Below are 7,806 nucleotides of genomic sequence, written 5' to 3'. Positions count from 1 at the left end.
CAGACACATTTCTATAAAATGATTTGTAATTCTCTAATAGTAACAGGGTTTCAAGTTTATCTCAGTTGAAAGGAGGGTTAAATTATCATTGTACTGTACTTACACATCATGGCTCAGACCCCCCCCCCCCCCATACTGACCATTACATAGTGAATATTTGTATTTGAGTAGCTATTTTTATGGGAGTTAATTAGGTGAGAGTCCTTCTTAGGTTAAGCCAATCAAAGCAAGGTCAGATCAATTCCAGAATAACAAGCCCATTTTAGACGAAGGAGGAAATCTAGCACTTCTTCAATCATTTCTCAATCAAACATTACTCAGGGAATCATGATGTACTTTTCAGACTAATGAATTACATCAGCTGTGAACACGCTTCAGTCTCTTTCAGCAAATTCCTCCTCGGTCTAAAATAAGCGCTTCATCTGTTGGTTACAATATGACATATGAAATCACTGCTCAAACATTTTCCCCAGTGCTGAGTCTATACCAACAAAGTGATCAGAGGCAGATTTGGCATTGCTTTGAAAATAAAATGGCTTCGAATCAATTAGATATCCAAGCATAAATAACTGTTTTTTGATCTATGCACTTCCTTCTGAGCTGTTACCTTAAAATAGTGTTGATCCGTCTCTAAATATAACTATGGCTAACGTTATATATGGATTCAACAATATCTTTTCTTGTCGTCTGTTTTACCTCTGATCCCTGCTAAGTTTAGCATCTGAATAATGGACTGAGGTAATTGCACTCGCTGCTTGTTTGTCAGATGACTCAACATAAACAGAGAGAGAGAGAGAGAGACAGACAGACCGACAGAAATCAACTACGACACTGAATATTTAATGGCATCCCACATAAGGTGTGACAGCAGCATCATAAAACAAGAGATGATCGGTACAGTATCTCAATAGTCTGATCAGTAGAGTATCTTCATGTTCTGTTATCCTAATGATCTGATCACACTCTTAAATATCCTACTTGATATTCTTCATCCTTAAAACAGTTTAATGCAACATACAAAATTATGGTCATTTCATGCCAGTTCAGTGCACAGCCTCATTGAACCGTCACTCTCTCCATCTACCACTGAAACAAAAACAGAGGGAAATCTTAAACTCTCAGTGTAAGAGTGTGATGAAACTGCTTTCCGGGTTTTCCATCTGTTCTGTTCAAAGCTCCACATGAATCATGGAGTCACAAACATTTGTTAAAATGCCTTCAAGGGAAAACACACACACACACACACCTCTGCCAGTAATGGCATTTTACTCTAATCGTTTTCACCAGGGCTGAGAGATGAAACGGGTCGCCATGCTTCTGCTCTAAACACTTCTGGATGAAACAAACTACATCAAAGCAGGGAGCAGAAAACAAGAACATTTTAAGGTAAACATACAAATATTAAATGAAACATGAATATCAAGAGAGAACATAAAATGCAAATTTTGTGTGATATAGTAGAGTAAAAATTAAAGAAAGCATATAATCTGAAGGTACAGTTAGAGTACACATTTAAAGAAGCTGAACACACAATACAACAACCCCAACACACCATATCCTCTAAAGCAGATGAAGGTCTGGCCTGTGTGTAGATGAGATCGTTAAATCTGAGAGACAGTTAGAAGACACAGCAGATATAACTGGCTCCACCAGAGCGCGCTATTCCTGTGGGCTCATTGACCCACAACAGTGCGTGCATGAGACGCAAAATAGTAAACAGGTTTGTTGGTCTGATGGAACATACACTGATTCCTTTCTCTAATTGTCAGAAATTATTTTGCATAAATTACTGTTTTAGGAGATTAACAAAATAATGACTTCACACATGTGTTTTACAAAGAGCATGAAATTAAACAGTTTAGATGTTAAGCTGAACTCGATAAGAACCCAAAACAAGACGCCCACACGGTGAACAGGGTCCTCTACTAGCCTACCACCAGAGAGTCGGAGCAGCAGGAATACTCTGGAATGTGCTAAATGGACTTCCTGAGAAGTTCTCCAAAGCATTAGTACCAATTAAACCGCCCCCTAATGAGGGATTTAAGCCTGCATCCCAGCAGGAAAGAGAGCAAGAGAACGGGAGGATCGGGGGCTGGGAGTCATGACTAACACTGTAATGATTCTTCAGGTAAAGTTCTTCGCTTTCAACGGCCATCTCTAAATCCTAATATGCTGGGGGTATTCTTTTCTTTTTAGGGCAGGTTAAAATATTTTCAGATTGCTTGCAGATACGTGTGGGCTTGTGATGTCCTATGGTTATCTGTGTCTGTCACTTACATACTGGAGCTAAAAATCCCATTCATCTCCTTTACACTACTTATATTTTATCAATATCTTTAAATTTAAATGTTATTATGTCATTCACAATGCTTCATATCATGATTGTAGTTCTTTCTCTTATGAAAGGCTTTGTCTTTTTTTTTTTTTTTTTTTGGCTTCAAATCACAATTTTTAATGCTGAATCAACCAGCATTAAAAATTGTGATTTGAAGACAAAAAAAAAAAAAAAGATTCATTACTGATGACCCTTAAAATTAAGACTTTTAAAATCACTGTGGAAAAAATTAATGAGAAAAATACTTCTGGAACCAAGGCAGCTGGAAAAGTGAGCAGACTCTATTTCAATTACATTTCTTTTATTGTTCATAATTTACCTCAAGCCTTCAAACTGTTACCTTAGTTTCTCAATTTTTATTGTAAAAATGAATCCATGACCTGCTGAACTTAGATAGTTCACATATGTTTGTCTCTCAACTATTTTGTTATTTGTATCATCAAAGCACCTTAATGAAGCACATCACTGAGTCAGGAAGTAAAGAATGATGTTTCCTCCTGTCTGGAGAGTATGAGCGGTACTCTGACGCAAAATGAACCCCTAAGACCGCTCTGCTTGTTCAGGCCATCGCTAATGAGACTGGAGCTAAAAACAGCACGCTGTGTGTCTACCAGAGGGACATCCTTTCTGTCACACATATGTTCTTGGCAGAGGCTTATTCACAAACTTGCATCCATGTACATTTGCAACAGCTTGGAACCACCTGTGCAGTGCGGGTTGCTTTTAACCCACAGTGCACTCTAGCCTTTAGAAACAAGCTACACTCAGATCCCAGATGAGCAACTTAGTGTATTCTGACTTGATGATACATTTATTTTGTGGATTTGTTATCTACAATGCTTTTAAAAGTCATGGGCTAATACATCAGAATCCAACTGGCCCCTATAGACTGACTGTAAGATCTTTTTGTTTTATTAGTGCAGATAAGAGCAAGACCCACAGTTGGCTTATTAATGGCACAGCATGACTAAACATTATGCATTCAGAATCAGACTGTAATTCCTGGTTGCATTTTGCTTCCTGTGAAATATTGTGCAGCTCTCAGGGTCTACAGATGAATAAAAAGCACAAAGGATGGATACGGTTGATCAGGAATGGTTCTTGTTTATTTATTAGAACTGGAATCTTTGATTCAGGTAGCCATAATCCATAATGCAGCAAACTTCCAATATTAAAATAATTTAATTCTAATCTATAATACAATGCAAAAAAAAAAAACAAAAAAAAAACATACACATAAAATCAAGAAATCTAATTTTGTCATTGATTGTAACTGTGTAAATCATTATTCCTTATCAAACAGCTAAAATCTGTTGGTCTCAGAAACACATTTCCATCTGATTTTCTTATTGATTTATCCACCCTTTCTCATAGATGTTTTCTGATTCTGTTTCAAGCGGTCTAATGGAAAGAGTCTCAGTTACACCATTACAATAATTATACTGTGTACTTCACATGTCACTTCTCAAAATGCATCATTTATTCGAATGAAATGTATCAGTTACGGTTGACGCAGCAGTTATTGGAAAACTTTATGCAGTCCTGATGCAGGCTAAACCAATACCATAACAGTGTTAATCATGTTTGAACTGTTGATCTGGACCAGTGGTTCCCAACCCTGGTCCTGGAGAACCCCCAACACTGCACATTTTAGATGGCTCCCTATTCAAACACACCTGATTCAACTCATCAGCTCATTAGTGAAGACTCCAAGACCTCAAATGTGTGTGTCAGATAAGAGAGACACCAAAAACATGCAGTGTTGGGGGTTCTCCAGGACCAGGATTGGGAACCACTGATCTGGACTGTCTGGCCTCAGAGCAAAAGCACTGCAACACAATGTTATGTTGCAGCTTAGCAGAACTTTAGGTTTTGTATTACTTGACATGCTTGTGAAATTTCTGATTCCGTAAGTCAGTTTGTATTTTAAAGCCTGGTTTACAGTACACATAATATTTCACGGGAGGATGCCATGTACTGAGAGTTTTCTAGAATGCACGTAGACGTGTAAATATTTCAAATGTTTTGCATATGTTTCATCACTGGTACATAAATGTAGCATAGAGTACTGCATATGCATGTGTGTACAGTATATGATGGAAGTGAGTGGGTGACTCTGGGCACAATTACATAATGATTATGACTACTGCTTGAATTTTTTTTTTTTTTATTGCATTTCCGTCTGATTTTTGTTTTTTTTTAGAACAAAGCACAGCTGTCAGCTCTAATGGAAAGACTGACTCACGAAACAGTCTGTGATTTTATAGCAGATTGGAAAATATATATCAGATGATGAAGTGTCATTTAAAATTAACTGCTTAAACAAATGAAACTGACTAAACACATTTTATTGCAGTTGTTGCCATCTTACAGAAGACCTAAAAGGCTATGGATTGTTATTACTTTTCTTGTTTTCTTGTGATCACGACTTCAGTTGTTTTTCATTATCATGACTCAATTTTCTTGTGATGTCAACATAACAAAGTTGTTTTCTTGACATGCCTGACCCATTATCCAACATCAGCACTAACTGTAGGCTAACAAAAAATAAAAATGAAAATTGAAAATGCACAAAAATCATTAAGTTTATGTATAAGTAAAGAAGTAGTTATTTCATCAAATCATGAGTCTGTTGAGAAAATTAGGTTGTAATAATGAGAAAACATTTTTTTTCAAGATCATGCTTCTGTAGAGGTTTGAATATAAACCTGCATTATGTTCCAATATTAAATCCAATCTCTCCCATTCCCTCCTTTGCTCTAGAAAAGCAAAAATACCCATTGTGAAATGATGCCAATATCTCTCACTCCGATACACTGAGAGAGGGAAGATAAATGTGACACTTTCAGTAGGCACTTGATGATGCTATCCAAAGATCAGATCAGCTTGAAGCTTCATGGCAAGCTTTGATCTTCTAGAGCTGTTTGTTATTTTCGAAACTTGATCACGAACAATAAAAATCTCGAAGCCAGTAATTCATAATAACATGCCAAGAAAATCACCTAGTTTGTTTTCACCCTCTCCGTCTGTCTCTCCTTCCTCCTTAGATGCATGGGTGGAGGCAGATGGCTGAATTCAAGGATGAAAGGAGGTTTAATCATGCAACTGACTACAAAAGGTGTGAGAGTCAAATTTAGACGTATGTATTTATAAGGCAAGAAAAAAACAGTATCAAGATCAGAACACTGTCCAATAAAACATAGACCTGTGAAACTAGGACATATAGTATGTTTTCTAAACACTGTCTGGGACTGTTGATGTCTCCTAATATAACACACACCTCCACATCAAACACATATCTGCTAACAACACACTTGGAATGCTTTGAAAGCCAAAGTGTTTATCGTTTCTATTTAGTGCACAAGACAAACCCATCTGAGACTGTTGATATCTCCCAATGTAACACACACCTCCGCATCAAACACATATCAGCTGAACAACACTTGGAATGCTTTGAAAGACAAAGAGTGTTTATTTTTGTATTTTTTTAAGGATTATAACCTCTTTATCCTTATGTCTAGTGATGCATCATGAGAAACAAATACATGACATTTGTGCATGGCAACAATTCTCCTCCAGTGTACAAAGAACGTGTTTGCACTGATTGTGTTGTTGATGCACCAGTGTCTACAAGGCCATTCACAGTCAGGGAGATAAAACATGTTGGATTCAAGCATGCAAGGATTAAACCTTGTGCAGCTATAAGGATGCAGGATTGACAAGTGTGTTTTGTGTGAATGTTAAAGACAATTGTTTGTGAAGGTTACTGTAATCTGACAGTGTATGGAAACACAAAGATTGATTCAGGGTAAAAAAAAATAATAATATAAAAAAGTGGGGTACAAAAGTATAAGATCACTAATAAAATGTATTCTGTATGCTTTTTTAATAGTTTATTTTTATTTACAATTTATAATATCAGCATAAAAGTTTGTGTGTAAAGTAAAAATAATATTGATAAAAAATGAAAAGTATAATAAAATTATATTTAAATAAAATAAATATTACAAAGAAAATTAAATAAAATTAATTTCAGAATGTCTTCTGGTTTGTTGATTTAATTACATTTGTACTCAAACTCCCAAAGTTTGTGTAAAAATTGTTAATAATGTTTCCAGCATGATTTGAGATGATCCAAAAAACATCTTGTTCATCAATGGAGGAAGTGCATCTGTTTTTACAAAGGAGTTTACAGTGTAAATAAATATATTGATTTGATTATAGACCTTGAAATAGTAAAGAATCTTAGATATTTGCACATAATCATTAAACATTCGGTTTATTTGCAGGTTTAAACTGGATTATAAATCAAAGATTTTCAATGTGGTCTCAGACTTTGGACCCATCTGTATAAAGTGAAAGTGACGAGACATACAGCCAAGCATGGTGACCCATACTTAGAATTCATGCTCTGCATTTAACCCATCCAAAGTGCACACACACAGCAGTGAACACACACCCGGAGCAGTGGGCAGCCATTTATGCTGCGGTGCCCGGGGAGCAGTTGGGGGTTCAGTGCCTTGCTCAAGGGCACCTCAGTCATGGAATTGCCGGCCCGAGACTGGAACCCACAACCTTAGGGTTAGGAGTTAAACTCTCTAACCACTAGGCCACGACTTCCCCACAAAGATGTATATGCAAACATTATATTTTCAAACTTATTTAATCTTCATCAGAAATCTTTTTGTAATTTCACAGACCATGAAAAATTAATCTGTGTATGATAAAAGCCTTTGAAAAAAGAAAAACTGGGTAAAAAAAAAAAAAAAAAAAAAAGATGAGGAGAGCATCACGGTCTCTTCCTCTGATCAAGGTCTTAATCAGGCCATGAATTCACACATATGAGCAAACACATGTGTTTCTCTAAGAAGAAACTCTTCCGCTCATGACGTCTTGCAATGTGCAGCCATAAAAGAGCCTTTCTGAACTGTTCAAAAATGCTAAATGTATTATTGATGACTTCTACATTTTTCATACAGAAGGCGCCTAGGAAATTATTGTGTCTTTTCTTCTGGGCCCATTACTGACGTAGGCCTCTATGCCACTACAGGCACATTTAAAAGCATAAAGCCAGCATTCAGACCCTGTTTTGTTACTAAGGAAATGGTTTTATTGGTTTATATTCTTGGAGCTCCAATTTAAACCATGGAGACTCTGTGCTTCAGCTATGTTTCAATAAAGGTACCTGCAGGTTGAATCACCAGCTCATTATGGGTGAAAACGACTCCATTGGCAACATGAGACCACTAACTACTCATCTGACACCAAAGACACGCTCTGGTCTTAAAACAGATCAAAAATGTGCCACTTGTGACTGAAGTAAAAAAAAAAAAAAGATGCTTTATTTGTTGTTCTCATCATAAACTGTTCAGTCTGACAGAGTTTTATTATATTGTACAGTAATTCATTTTCTTACTAGAATCTTTCGGGAGCTGTTCTGACAAATTCCCTCTTAGCGACATAACGACACC

Source organism: Cyprinus carpio, chromosome B17 (assembly GCF_018340385.1).
Source record: "Cyprinus carpio isolate SPL01 chromosome B17, ASM1834038v1, whole genome shotgun sequence".
NCBI lineage: Eukaryota > Metazoa > Chordata > Actinopteri > Cypriniformes > Cyprinidae > Cyprinus > Cyprinus carpio.
Note: the sequence above shows the minus strand (reverse complement) of the source record.